The 15,602-nt window shown below is 39.0% G+C and overlaps 1 protein-coding gene across 3 annotated transcripts in view; it reads left to right on the top strand.

The window, feature by feature from the left end:
• The window catches only part of LOC131431057 (serine-rich adhesin for platelets-like), a 482,585-nt gene that overhangs the window by 10,749 nt on the left and 456,234 nt on the right, over nt 1-15,602 (top strand). For all 3 annotated transcript variants that reach the window (XM_058596523.1, XM_058596516.1, XM_058596531.1), the window contains exon 2: nt 9,506-11,918. The gene's annotated coding sequence lies outside the window, so the exon portion shown is untranslated. The remainder of the gene's footprint in view (nt 1-9,505; nt 11,919-15,602) is intronic.

The following is a 15,602-nucleotide window of genomic DNA, read 5'->3' as shown; positions in this document are numbered from 1 at the left end:
TTTGGCATCATGGTAAAAAAAATTAAAAAAACGGGTTTCGTTCCCTCAAAACATTGATTTTTGAATTACAAAATGGCGAAGGAAACCTAAGTATCGCACAAAAAAAGCTTAAATCCCCGTAAAAACCGCAACACTATTGAAAAAATAAAACTTGTCAAATGTCATCAAAATTTCATTAAACAAACTCGATGTTAGAAAAAATCGACTTTAAATATTTTTAGGATTTCTTAAATCGAAAACAAATGTTGTCAAATGTTTTATGACGTTATTCTTTATTGAAAAACACTGATGGCGTGGATTGCTCTGGATTAGCACTTTCGAGCAGAACGGGTTTCATTGCCATTTCTGCCCGAAAGTGCAAAACTAAAGCAATCCACACCACCAGTGCTTTTCAATGAAAAACGTCATTAGAAATGCGGGAAACGTCGGGATCTAATGTAATCGAAAAAAAGAATTTTTGTTTGGAAAATAACGGTAATTTTCATAATCGTTAGAGAGTTGACTTCAATTATGTTTTTTTCGATAACACCAGATCTCGACGCTTTGTGACTTTCTATTACAAAACAAGAAAAAAAGCATGATATTAAAAATTCACTTTGAAAAACCGCGCAACTTCTGGAATCCGCGAAAAAAGTTGCGTAGAAAACCTCATACAAAAGCCGCGTAAAAAAACCCTCAGTTTATTTCATTTGTATTCCTAATAATGCTTGCAAAACCAAAGGGTGCTAGGATACGATCGAAAAATCAATACATCGTTATTCAAAACAAAAGTGATTATATAGAGCTGTTTTTAACACTGACCTCGGACCAAAATCAGACACGCGAGCGCATTTCGGAAGCGAGTTCGGTCCTGCTGATGCGGAATCGGGTGGAGTTTCAAAGTCGATAAATCTCCATTAGGGTGCCAATAAAAAATGGTTATCTCCAACTTCGCGAAGCTGTATTTTCAACATGGTTAAACTTATCAACAAAATTTACGCTAAATATACGCTGAGCAGGCATTTTGCAAAGTATAGAGGACGGGTACAGCGTCGATGCCTTTCACGCAGCCCTCCTGGGTTCGACTCCCAACCTCGCACATAGGGTCAGAAGGTTTTTTTGGCCCGAAAAGGCGAATGACCTTAAGGTTAAAACCTGTATAATTGAAACACAAAAATAAAAACCTGTTTTAATCCACCTAGTGGTGTACTGATGCCTTTCTCATATCAATCATATATAATACTGTGGTATTCTTCAAAATAATTTTCTTCGATTCTTAAAAGAATAATCGAAATCAGTTTGTTTGACCGTCTACTGATAAGAACTATCAATTGGAGAAGATGGAGGTCGATTTAGAAAACTTTTTACGGTTTTTCGCCCCTTTCAGTGACGGTTAACATTTTTTAATACACTTTATCCCATATTTCCGGATTCGGAGGAAATTCTAAAATTACGACCTTTCATTTGAACCTAAGTTTGTAAAAATCGGTCGCGCCATCTATGAGAAAAGTTAGAAAACATATTTTCATTTTTTTTGCACGTTTTACGCCATAACTCCGGAGCCGGAAGTCGGATCCGAATAATATGCGGGAATTTTGTATGGGACCACAAGACCTTTCATTTAAATCTAAGTTTGTGAAAATCGGTTCAGCCATCTCCGAGAAAAGTTGTGCAAAAAACGTTACATACACACATACACACACAGACATTTTGCGTACACGACGAACTGAGTGGAATGGTATATGACACTCGGCCCTCCGGGCCTCGGTTCAAAAGTCGGTTTTCATTCCCAAAGAGGTTATTGTACCGAATCAACATCTTGGCATTGTCATTATTCGGTGTGACATAAACGGCAATCTACATGAGCATTAGGGTTTATCCAAAAGGTTGGAAATCGGGTGCCGGGCAAGTTGAAGCCGAGACATATTGTAAGGCGACGAAGTAAGTTCCTGTCCGAACTGTTGCTGGAGTAGTGTCAAAGGTGTGTTTTTTCATGATTATTCTGAATAGGGAACAATCGGAAATCAAACGGAGTGCGGATTTGCTTATTTCATTTTTTTTTTTCGATTGAATGGCCCCTTGGCGAATTCGAGTAATTACTTATTCGGTGAAATGGTTCAGTTAATTGATATTTGAACATATTGCCCTCTGGCGAAATTCTTTATTCAATTTTGAAGATGCATTCGATGAAATATCACATTCGGCAAATCACATTCAGTGAACTAATCATAAAATTATTTCGAGCGATAAAATAGCTTCTGTTCAATGTTTTCGACGAAATTATTCTATCCACGAAATGATGTGCGAAGAAATTGATCTTTGATAAAATGTTCATTCGATGAGAAGGCCTATAATGTGTAAAAGTACACTCGGTGAAATGGCTCGTTGGGTGAATCGATCACAGAAATAATGGCACATTCGGGGAAAAGGTCATTTCGTTGAGATGATTTTCGAAGAAATTTCTCATTCGAGTGACCCATTCGGTGAAATGGTTCATTCGCAGAACTGATCTTCGGAGAAACCAATGTTCAAAGTAATTATTTTCTCAATTGAATGGCCCATTCGGTGCAATGACGAATTCACTTTCGTAATTCAGTTAAAGAGGTCATTCGACAAATTGTTCTTAGAAGAATCTGCTCATTCAGGGAAATGTACCATTAAGTAAAATGAATAAAGCAATCGATGAACTAGCCTGAGAATAAATTTGTGCGTCGGAGAAATTGATCTTTTGATTAGACGTCAACTTATAATTAGAAAATATAACGACTCTTTTCAAATAACTTTCAAAATTATGCAAATTATAGTTTTTGCAGTGAATTTTCAAAGTTATACGATTTTTCATGTAAGATTTCAAAGTTGTGCGTCTTGTCTTGTCGTCTGGGAATTTACGATTTTCTTTAAAAAATACGACTTTTCATAAATTTTTTTGACTTAGTTTTTGTTTTTTTTATGCGGTCCGTATCTTCCGCCTGGAAAGGGCTTGATTTTAATGTTAAAAGGAAACAAACAAAAACTGTTTCTAAAGTCGTCCAACTAGGAAGCTTATTTAAACCTTTTTTTGCATATATTTCAGTCACACATGACGGTCAGTTTTACGTATCTGATGTGATCCTGAAGCGTTGACCAAGGTCTCACTTATGTTTATAGCTTCATGCACTCTGCGCAAATCAATTCAATTCGAAACAGTGTTCGAGTATTCGATACAAATATTGTGTGAATTGGCTCTCTTTAAATATTAGCGTCCCAGCACAATTCATCAATTGAGGCGGAACTTACGCTGAACTTACATTTTCGACGACATGGGAGCATAATGCCGGTGTTGTTTGCGTTTAGTGCGATCGAACATATTAAAGATATGAAGCTTATCTTTTTCTCGAACGACAAATTTTCTAGACGCACCACATAGTGTTTAAGTTCAAACTTAACAGGAAATTCCGCTACGTTATAGTGCTAACATGGTGCACTACGTCTACCTTTTGTTTCGATAGATTCAGAACGCCTTTAACACGTCACTTTATCCAAAGCAAGAAATTGGCACTTGCCAAATTCATATATTGTTAGAATGATAAGAAAGTATTGTTGTTTTCGTTAGAGAATAAGGTCAACGAGTCATATTCTTTTTTTCGAATATTATATTTTATCACTCTTTCAAGTTCAATTTATACTGAAAGAAGAAAAAAATAACTCAAGTTTACTTTTAGGCGAATGCGACTTACCGGGACCAGTATTTCTGTTAACAATGAGCCATATAAATAATATAATACAATACGGAACTTCAGGAGGGTTCATGCCCTTGGGCACCATCTAGATGATGTTTGTGGTATAATGCTACAAAGCATTTCACTGTAATGGCAAGATGTAAAATCCGACCAAAACTGAACGGAATTTGCATTGGAATTTGAGGAATGTCTGTGTGTGAGTATGAATTATTTTTCTCACTGCCCATTTTTCTCAGTTTTTCTTGGTTAGTACTGGGTGGTGAATCAAGTCGAAGATCAATCGACTGTCACTTCCGGTTCCGGCGACATAATGAATAGCTAAACGACAAAACGCAATTTTCCCTCTCGCTAAATTTTCTCAGAGATAGCTTAACTGACATCAACAATCCTAGGCTCGTTTAAAGGCTGCTATTATGTTAGATGATAGATTACTTTCGAAGATTTCAAATTGCCGATACTCGCGGTTCCGAAGATGTAACCGTATAAGTACCGACTAATCGCTTTATTTTTTCTATCTCCAAAAGCGATAAGTAACGGGAACAATTTTTTTAGAAGCTAAAAATTTGTTTTCTAGCCAACATTACGAGAGTGTGAAATAGTTTCTGGTAGCCAAACATCCCTAACGCCTTAAAACAAACGAAAAACTTATCATATGACAAATTTTCCCCCCCACTGTCAATTACAGCATTTTCCTGCGCATAACCCAAAATAAAATGGCAAGAATTTCAACCTGCTGCAGTTGCTGTTGCCACGACGAATCGGAATCCGATTTGGGAGAATCATCTGGCTCTGTCGCCTCGAATGAAGCCAGCGACCCGAAACGTATAGTCGTCGTCAGTTGGAAAAAATAAAACTTAACATAGAAACAGAAATTTACCGAACCGAAGTTCGAAGAAGAAACCTAGTGACAAGATTTGATCATTTTATGGAAGGTTCGCTGGTAAGATGGTGCGATGGTGGCTGCCGGTAAGCCAGGAAAGAAACGGGAACGAACAGTAAAAAAGACAGGAAACTTTGTCCTTTCTTCTGTTGTCGTTTCTTATAAAATTTTCATCACAAATTTTCCCCGACCGTTTGCTCGGCTCAGTCGTAAGCCCATTCTCGTATCCCCGGATGACGGGTTTTTAGTAGATAGAAAAAAATACGTAAAGAAACGGAAACAATCGGCCGATCGATACTTTTATGTACTGTCATTCACTGGTTGTTTCTGAGGTGAACTCAAGACTGCTTGGGCCGGAAGGTGCAACCATCGAACGGAATCGTGAAGTTTCCCAGTTTGAATCTGCCGTGACCTTTTCGTTTCACGTTAATCGCCCTGGATAAACCTGGGAAAAGTAGCCAGCACATTGAGGCCTGCTCCTTTCCAACATGGCCATCATCATCAACATCATCGTCACCATCTCCTTTCGTCTTCGTGGTCGTCGTTTTTGTATTATTCTTTTCAAACTAATTAAAATTTTGATTAAATCCCAAACTTATCACTTGCACGCAGTGGCATTTGCAGCGCCACCAGTCGCAGTCGAGAAACAAGGAAGAGGTTATTCATCCTGGTTCCCAGATCGGTAATAGGAAAAAGTCGACCGTACCCGCAGTCAATTAAGAAAACATTCCCATAGACACGAGAGAAACAAAAAATGTGCAGTTTATTTTTATGTATTCTTTATAAAGGAGAACATCTCGTTTCGTTCGACGCACAACATCAGTAACGTGGTATGTAGCTTGAAAAGTTACGGACGTTTAATGCCATTCGTGATTCGTTTGTTCATGCTTTTCTCCGGTTTGAGCTTCTGAGTACAGCCGGAACAAATTCGAGCAGAAAAAGGTACGGTATTGATAGTATCTACAAATTGGCATTTCTATTCTCCCCAACCAATACGTTCTCGAGTCGAGTGCGCCCTAACTAGAATCGAAACTTGGATTACGATTAAATCAACCTCAGCCAATAGAGTAGTCATTTCCGAATAAAATATGGAGAGAGAGTGAACGATTTCTTGGTCTTAATAAATTCATTCGATTTTTTCAACCCCGGTGTAAAAGTCGGCTTTCGTCGGCAGTGCTTTGCCGAAAACGAACCGACCCTTGATTGGGTACTTTTTTCCGGGATGAAACTGGAATCCAAACAAAATCCACTCCCAACTTGCGGTCAAAAATCACGTGGGCGTGATTTTGAGCCAGAGTTTTCTTTGCCGGCGAAGTGGGCGATTCCGCAAGTAAGCCCACATCATCCAAATCCTCACCGTTTTAGGCGTTGCAGCGCCGTCGGAAGGCCAACAAATCTGTGTCCATAGGAAAATTTGCCGGTCTACGACGACAATCAGCAGTAGGTAGATCATCAATCATCTACGGTTTCGGTTTCAGCACACCGGTGGACAGACGAAGGCCCGGCCGGTGTGATTCAGCCGACAGACGGTAGAAAATCGTTTGCAAAGCGTGACGCACGGCACAGGAACGCAGTAAAATATTTTCCCCACGTATAGGCCTGTTTCGTATGCTGGCTGATGGTTTTCTGTTCATTTTTTTTTTGGAACACCAGTCTGCGAAATTCGAACAGAATGGACACGGACCTAATTTCTTGATTTTCTTCTAGTGCTTATTACTGATGATGCCGTTAGTTATTATTTTTATTTTTGACTGACGAAAAACATATGACTCCATAAGAAAGGTTGGGAATCGAATGCCGAAAGCCAACATAAAAGGCGATCGTTCAAACTATGTCCGCTCCTCAAAAAAATATTCCATCTGCCTCAAACTTGAAAATTATGAAAATTTGACTGTCAAAAATTAAAAATTAATCATGAAATTATATCGCGAAACGTTAAAAGAACTCGATGATTTTCACAACGAATTATTTTTTTCTTATAAAGGGTGATTTTTTAAGAGCTTGAGAACTTTTTTAAACAATAAAACGCATAAAATTTGCAAAATCTCATCGGTTCTTTATTTTAAACGTTAGATTGGTACATGACATTTACTTTTTGAAGATAATTTCATTTAAATGTTGACCGCGGCTGCGTCTTAGGTGGTCCATTCGGAAAGTCCAATTTTGGGCAACTTTTTCGAGCATTTCGGCCGGAATAGCCCGAATTTCTTCGGAAATGTTGTCTTCCAAAGCTGGAATAGTTACTGGCTTATTTCTGTAGACTTTAGACTTGACGTAGCCCCACAAAAAATAGTCTAAAGGCGTCAAATCGCATGATCTTGGTGGCCAACTTACCGGTCCATTTCTTGAGATGAATTGTTCTCCGAAGTTTTCCCTCAAAATGGCCATAGAATCGCGAGCTGTGTGGCATGTAGCGCCATCTTGTTGAAACCACATGTCTACCAAGTTCAGTTCTTCCATTTTTGGCAACAAAAAGTTTGTTAGCATCGAACGATAGCGATCGCCATTCACTGTAACGTTGCGTCCAACAGCATCTTTGAAAAAATACGGTCCAATGATTCCACCAGCGTACAAACCACACCAAACAGTGCATTTTTCGGGATGCATGGGCAGTTCTTGAACGGCTTCTGGTTGCTCTTCACTCCAAATGCGGCAATTTTGCTTATTTACGTAGCCATTCAACCAGAAATGAGCCTCATCGCTGAACAAAATTTGTCGATAAAAAAGCGGATTTTCCGAATGGACCACCTAAGACGCAGCCGCGGTCAACATTTAAATGAAATTATCTTCAAAAAGTAAATGTCATGTACCAATCTAACGTTTAAAATAAAGAACCGATGAGATTTTGCAAATTTTATGCGTTTTATTGTTTAAAAAAGTTCTCAAGCTCTTAAAAAATCACCCTTTATTTGTGAAAATCAACTTTGCAATTCTACTTGAACTACCAAACGAAAATAATAACTCCAACCCAGCACAAATAGAACAAAACTGCTAACGTACCGAGAAATCGAAGACGAATTTAGTAGGAAAAAAAAAAGATCTTTCGCTACAATCAATACAACATGAATGCACTTAGTTCAAACCGGCTACCCATGTGATACGAAATCCTCTAGATAAGCACCATCTGCTGGAGGCCTGTTAGTCGTCATTTGTTTTCGTTCGGCACATCAGTAAAACCATTGCGCTTGGGTGCAAAATATGACATAGTCAATAGCATTGATTTCACGTTTTTTACTTAGCTGTTTATGATGAATCTCGTAGTGGCATTACCAGTTCTACATAAACTACTAATGCTACGATGAGTCGAAGACGAAAAGTGAGACAAATTTAAAAATTGTTTCGAGAGCTAGCCTTTGACCATATTTCATCTTAATTTTTCTCAAAATTTGTGAAATCCCTCATGTTCCAATGTCTGTAAATGAAATTGCATCCGGAAATTGATTGACTTTATACTTCTAGCTGAGAGATTTTGGATATAAGGCTTAGAATTATTGTTCGATTGAATTAAGTTTGTGTAAGCATTTGTAATGAATCGATGTGGGTATGAAAAAAAAAACAGATAAATTACAAGAATCCCAGATTTACCGAAAACGTAGTGATTTTTTAGACCATTTCGTCAAAGGCCATTTCACCGTAGATCAATTCTTCGAACGGGAAATTTAATCGAATCTTATACCAAAACTTTAAAGTTTTTGACAAAAATAATCGTCAAACGAGTCACTTTACGGAACGGGTAATTTGTTCCCAGTTCTTCACCGAAATAAGCAATTTGCAACATGAATGGGTCAATCAATCGAATGAGCATTTCAATTCACAGAATGTACTATTTCATCGAAAGTACAATTCTTTCAAAGATCAGTTCGATTTTTTCTCATTCGCTCATTCGACGAAATCGTTCATCTGACAAACTGATCTTCGACAAAATTGTTTATTCAAATAAATATTAAAGCACCGAATTATCAATTTAGCCTAATGAGCTGTTTCATTTAATGACTCTTCTAATCAAATGATCGAATTATCCGGTGAACAATTTTAGTCACGGGTCAATTCACCCATTCGATGAAGCCATTTTACTGAATGGAACTTTTCACTGAACGACCCAATTCTTCAAAGAACAATTTGCCGAATGGCACTTTTCACTGAATGCGCCATTACACTAAATACCAATGTTCGACGAAGATTAATTTGCAAAGTGAATTCGTCTTTGCATCGAAGGGGCCATTCAAACGACAAAATAATCGCTTTGAACATAGATTTCCCCGGAGATCAGTTCACCGAATGCGATCAGTTCTTCGATTAAACCATATCGCCGAAAGGGTCATTTACTCGAATGAGAAATTTCTTCGAAAATTAACTTACCCAATGAGTTATCTCATGAGTTATATATAGGAGAAAATGAATAATATGAAAAAGGCATCATTACACCACTAGGTGGATTAAAACAGGTGGTGTTTTTGTTGCATAATCTCTGATTGATATCACCTTCTAGTACGTTGAATAACCTGCTTCGGTATTTCATCCGGATTCGATTTCCGGTTCAGGAGTAACGAGGTTAAAAAAAATATGTTATAGTCCCATAACCTTCTTGAGATTGTATGCGGATCCGATTTCCGGTCCGGGAATAATGGAGTACAATGAACAAAAGCTTGAACAAGTTGCACTCGATTTTCTAATAGGTCACCGAACCAATTTTCACAAGTTTAGATCCAAATGTAATGTACTGATGATTTGAAGATGGAACACACAAATATAAAATGTTCATTTTTTTCAAATTTTCTCTGAACTTTATTTTCAAATAACGATTGGAACCCTGTTTAAATTCTGTCCACTTTAAGATTCAATTTCTTGTATCTCGATACCCTCCAGCATTGACTTTCGTGGAAGCACATTCTCTAACGAAGCCTATCATATTTCCCTCTGTTTCCAGATTTCCAAATAGCTGTCGATAGAATTTCAACAATTCATCAAGCGGAAAACTCGTCGAGTCTCTCAGCGGGATAGCGACAGCAGCCAGCAGAAGAAAAAAAAATGGGCCAACGAATCAAACTCAAGACCAAATAAGCCGAGCGAGAGCCGAGTGGTGCGCGAGGAAGACGACGGCCATCGGAGCGACTTCGGAGATGGGAGCTTCTGCCAAAAAGGCGAGGAACGTCGTCGTCGTCGTCGTTGTGGGCAGCGAGCGCATTCTGGCGGGGCCTATAAATGTAAATTGAATAATTAAAAATAATTCCTCCTGTCGTCAAAGTCGTTCGTCCGAAAGCGTGCGGGTTCGCGAAGAAAGTGTGCGAGCGCGTGTGGAAAGGCCTGGGAAAAGTTATGGGCATTTGACATCGTGAAGAATTGCGCTACCGAACGACTGGCGGGAAGAGACCACCGAACATTCCTTTGCCAAAGACGCGGGTGGTTGAGTGCGTAGTGTGACGAAGAGTAGGGCACACCGACCGAAGCCCCAAGGAGCACCGAAGCGAGTGAAGCGGAGGCAATAAAACCGAAGCCAATCTCAAGCAGAAAAAAAAAACGTAGAAGATATCAGTGAAAATCAGAAACCAGACTAATTTCAAGTGGAAATTGTGTCGTTGAATTAAACTGTCCATTCTCTGTCCATCTATCTGGTTCTGTCTCTCTGTCTGTGGTGCCTCTTTGGATGGACCACGCAATCCTGTAACGCCGAAACGGACTGACTCTGGCTGGGAATCTGTAATGTTCACGGAAGCCGAAAATGTAGCTCACGGAAGCTGCCTACCGGCCTCTAGCCTGTTTGTAGTCGTGCTGTTCGCAGAAGCTCTTCGAAGGTTGTGCAATATTTTACTACGTTAATTCTTTCTATACTCGACGGCACCAGCCGGTATAACTATACTTCCGTAGTAGTTTCCTGAAACGTATTAGAGAAGAAGAAAGAAATAAATACATAGGAAAGATGTTAAATATTTGTTACTCGGTAGCTTAAGTGTAACTGTGTCAGCGAAATATGTATAAAACCGATATTTTCTATCCGATTTTTACTCAGTGTGTGTACTTTGTAGGAAAAAAAACCACTCAAATCTCATGGGGTTGTGAACGACAAAACAAAAAGAAATCTCAATCACTTTCCACTGTAAAGTTTTAAACGGAGAAAGTAGCATTAGAAAAAAAAAGTGAAAAAATTACCGTCCTTCGAAGAAAAGAAAAATTTTAAATGTAGACTAGTCTCTAGGCAAAAAACAGAAGAAGAAGAAGAAAAAAAAACAATAAACAAACTTCGCACCAAGTCAAGTCAAGTGTTTGTGTGTGTTTGTGTGCGAGTTAATGTGCCAAAATCGACAAAACAAAACAACAAGAAATCACACGGGCGCAGTTAGTGATACCGGGAATGAGCAGACGAGTGACAAGCGCGAATTCGACCCGAAAGTGATTAATCTCATTAGCAGACGCGGTACAACAGCAGAATTTATTAAATAATCCCTGCCGTAAATAATATTTTTTTCCGCGTTCACGCCCCCAAACCATCATCAAACGCGACGTGACCGTGGTGTGGTGTGGCTGCTGGAAGGGCGAAATATATCTTGCGCATGGAAAATTAATTGAATAAACATAGCAGCAGACAGCGGCTTGCTCTTCTCCTCTTCCTCTAACCGTGCGCGGAGGCCCTTGCAGGAGGCGGGTTCCGGAGACCTTACACGCGTCTGCATCATCTCCTAATAAATATCAATTTTCCCGAGTGGAGTCCCCATTGGCTTATCCGAACTGTGCCGGTGGGAAAAATAACGTACTCGAAAATACGAAACGAAAAAAAAAATACGGAAAAGAAAGGATCGAACGGAAGCATTATCCCATCCGTCGAGAAGGAAGTTTGTGATTAGTGGGATTACTTTATGATAAGTGAGGGCCCATTTTGGTGTAAGTGGATAGAGCGAGAAAATAAATAAATGAAAAAAACGTGGAAGATCAGGCAAATGAAAACAGTGCTAATGAAAAGCATTATTCATCGCCGAATCTGAGTGTAGAGACACATACTCCTACATCCATCCGACATACCGACAGACATCGTCTGAAAAGTGATCGTTATTCAATCGGTGCGGGGTAAAATTCAACGGGAAAAGTAGGCGTTGAAAAAAAAGGTGGTGTCAACCTGAACTGCCGCTGTTGTGGTGATTACAACGCGCATAGACACGCATCTTGGTAGGCTAGGCTGCGTGCGTTCGTGCGTGCGTCAGTCAGTCAATCAGTGATCAGTGAGTCAGCCGACAAAGTGTAAATCTTCGCCGCGAAGGTCAAAATCAGTAACGTAGCGACGTAGACCGACGCCACCCAGTGACCCAGTGGCACTGGAAATAAGCGGATCTCGTCGACGGCGTTCAAAGGTGAGTGTGACCGTTTTGTGTTTTGTTTTTTTTGCAGTGTGAAAAAATTTCAAGCGTTTCCATGCTCTCGTGGTTACGATGGAGACGCAATGTTGTTTTTGAAAATACCAAACCATGAATGTGGATCGGTGCTAATTCTTTTGCCTTTCTCCTACAGAAAGACTATGCAATCACTGTAAAAACTGACTTCTGAACGAAGACCCAGAGAACCGAGTGTCATATATCGACTTCCGGCTCCAGATTTACAGGGTGATATGCACCAAAAAAAAAAACAAAAAATTGTCACTCACTTATCTCAGAAATTGCGTGATCGATTTTCATAAACTTAGATTCAAATGACAGGTCTTAAGGTCCCATAGATTGCTATTGAATTTTATCTTTATCCGAATTCCGGTTCCGGAATTAAAAGGCAATATGTGCAAATTTATGAGAAGGGACGGGCATAGCGTGATGGGTAAGTCGATGTCCTTTCACGCAGCCCACCTGGGTTCTGTTCCCAACCCCCCGGGTCAGAAAATTTTTCTGGCTCGAAGACGCCAATGACCTTAAGGTTAAAACTTCTATAAAAAAAAATCTATGAGAAAATGCGCACTCATTTTTCTCGGATTTTCACAATCTAAGATGCAAATAAAAGACCTTGAAATTTTTTAAAAAGTCCCCGAAAAGTTGATCCAGAGCCAATTTTTGGTTCCGCTACTACAGCAGGATAAGTGAAAAATTTTCAATTTCATGAGTATTTTTTCAAAAGTGATGACGAAACGAGGTGCAAAAATTTCTAAAACTTACTGGTAAATTCATCTAGTTGGCAGACCTTGTTGGTTAGTGAATATATAAATCTACTGTGGGGTTACTAGTCCACGGTTTCCGCTTCCAAACGCACCAGCAGTAGTGAAAAAAAGCTTCAAACACCGGACTCACTTCGATTTCTCAGCAACGGTTAAACCGATTTCCACATATACCTATTCAAATTAAAGCTTTTAGTGTCTTAAAAGATACTGTGCAATTTCATCCAGACCCGACTTCCGGTTCCGAAATTACAGGGCAATGAGTATCAAAACTTTCAAACTTTCATACAAAATGACGATGCAAACCCGGTATGCATCGGTACGTACAGGTACGGAAGAACGCCACCGCCTAGCACGAAGCGTTATTTGTCCAATTTTCAAAGAGTACAGGGGTGTCACATTTCTCTCTATATTAACTAGACATAACTAACAAAAAAAGGTTAGAGAAGTTTATTCTCAAAGGAAGTTTTTTATTTTATACAAGTTAAAAAAAAATACTGACAGAATCTTCTAGTGATGTTTTTGAAAATATAGGTAATATGAGAAAGCCATCCCTACACTACTAGTTGGATTAAAGAAGGTTTTTTTTATAGATAAAGCTTGTTTTTTCCATACCGAGCTACAAACTCCTTGCCTCCTGGAGGTAACTTAACTGATGTTCAAAAACTTAGGTTCCAATGAAAGGTTTTGGAGTTCGATAGTATGTTTTTGGATTTTATCCTTCTGGTTCCATAGTTATAGGCTAATGGGCGAAAAAATATCTGTTTCAGTAGCGCATTTTTGAACGCAACTATAAAAGCAACGTGTTTTTTTTTTTAATTGAGCGAGAATTTCTCCCAGTTTTTAGGATTTACCAGCTGATGGTTCAGAAAACTCACCTCGATTAAAGCGAGTCCCGGACGTACCGAAAACAGTGGTAATAAACACCAAATTGAGACTAATATGTGTACTAATTAGAACTAAGAACTAAGGTCCAGAATCTTGCTTCCCAAATCAGTGTTTAGGTTCAGTTCCAAAATTTCTTAAGGAATTCAGATCCAGAATCTAGGTCTGGGATAAGAATTCATGTCCAAAACTGAAGTTCAAGTCATGTTCAGAATTCAGGATTCCCTGCCAGAAGTTCGTTTCTGGAACTCAGGTACAAAATTCAGGCCCAGATTTCGGATCCCGATTTTCACTCAGAATCTCTTATTATGTCCAGAATTCAGACGAAGAGTCAAGGTTCAGGATCTAGTTTCAGGTTCCAAAACTTCGTCAGGAGTTCTGGTTCTAAGTGTAAATCCGGGAGCAGGATTCTGGCCCAGAACCAAAGTCCTAGTCCAGGTCTCCTCTGTCCTCTGTCAAGAACTTCCCGAAGCTAGGTCCAGGTTCAGAATTCATATCAATAGGTCAAGAGTTGAGGTCTAGCATCTCGTTCCAGAATCCAAGGGTTCAGACTAAGAACTTTGGTCCAGAATCGAAGTCCCGAACACAGATCCAAGGTCAGAATCTTTATCCAGAAAGTTCCTAATCGGCCTACAAAATTTGGACCTATAATCCAAGCCCAGAGTTCTGTTCCTGAATCCAAGTTCAGGAAAATAAAATAAAACTAAATCCAAAAACTAACGTAACAAGCTCTCAGAGAGACAGTTACAAATCGAATCGTTCTGCCAACAGAACTACTGTGGATGTGATGATACACAACTCCGAAGTTTTCCCGGTAGCAAGTGACTTCAAAGTGACTTGGTATTTGATTTGAATGCTCACGGTTAATCAGAGTTAATGATTCAGTTAATCAGAGATGCCAGATTTGCGGATTTGTCTGTAAATCTGCAGATTTCGTACATAGTGCTGCAGACATTTTTTGTTGTGCAGACTTTTACAGACTTTTAAAAATCGAGTTTTTCGCAGACTTTTGAAATTGTCGCGACCTTTTTTTTTTTTGGTTGGACAAGTCAGTTTTGCGTACTATACTTTATAGAGAAATTGCTACCAGCAAGACATACTTGCTAACTGCAGATTTTTTTTCGGATATACAGACTTTTGCAACCCTGTCTGAAGATATTTGAAATTTTGTAATCTTATTTCAATCACCTTGAGTCGACAGTTTTCTCAATTTACATAATAAAATGCACATTTATTGTATGATTTCGTCAATTCAGATTAATGTTGAGAATACATATTCCCCCTTCCTCTTGTGAATATTTTTGTGAACTTAGTTGCTAGAAATATGCTGTACTCGTAAAGAAGTACCAATTTCTCGTAAAACCTGTTCAATTTTCCTTTCCACTTTCTATGTTCGGGGCACTTGCTACACTCCCTCACCCTCAAAATAACCTTATAATCTATTTTGATTTAACTTCCTTTTTGTCAGTGAACTTACTACTGATCTCCTCAATGATTACCGGGAGTAGTGAAGGAAGTATCTGTGCTTTTAAAAAAATATTTGGTACATTGGTGGTGGTGGTCGTTTAGTTGTCTCGTAGTTATGCTGAGACTTGAATACACTCGCGTTCATAGGCAGATAAAGATTATTTTCCCTTAGTTCTTTGAATTTTCAGGCAAAATGGAACCAGATCCTTCGAAATTATTTTAAGAAAATTGCGTTGCATTCGAATTAACAACAGCAATACTACAATCTAAAACGTCCTTGAAATTCTTGCCACTACGGTATGCAAAATGCTTCTAATGTCTTCAAAAAATATCGATTTTCGTCAAGGTAATCATGTTAATGACACCTGCTACGCTCCCTCCCCTCGTAAAAACACGCCTATGACCATCTCTGAAGAGAAAAAGGAACTTGTGCCAAGTTTGATAGCAATCCGTTAAGTACTTTCGGAGTTATGCCGTTACAAACATTACACCTCCTTTTTAGAGGGACATCCCCCTTTTAAAGTCACTTGATACATTCACCCCCCAT

The sequence above is a fragment of the Malaya genurostris genome, chromosome 1 (assembly GCF_030247185.1).
Source record: "Malaya genurostris strain Urasoe2022 chromosome 1, Malgen_1.1, whole genome shotgun sequence".
In the NCBI taxonomy this organism is placed as follows: Eukaryota; Metazoa; Arthropoda; class Insecta; order Diptera; family Culicidae; genus Malaya; species Malaya genurostris.
The sequence above is the reverse complement of the archived record's forward strand: the minus strand, read 5'-3'. Positions and strand labels throughout refer to the sequence as shown.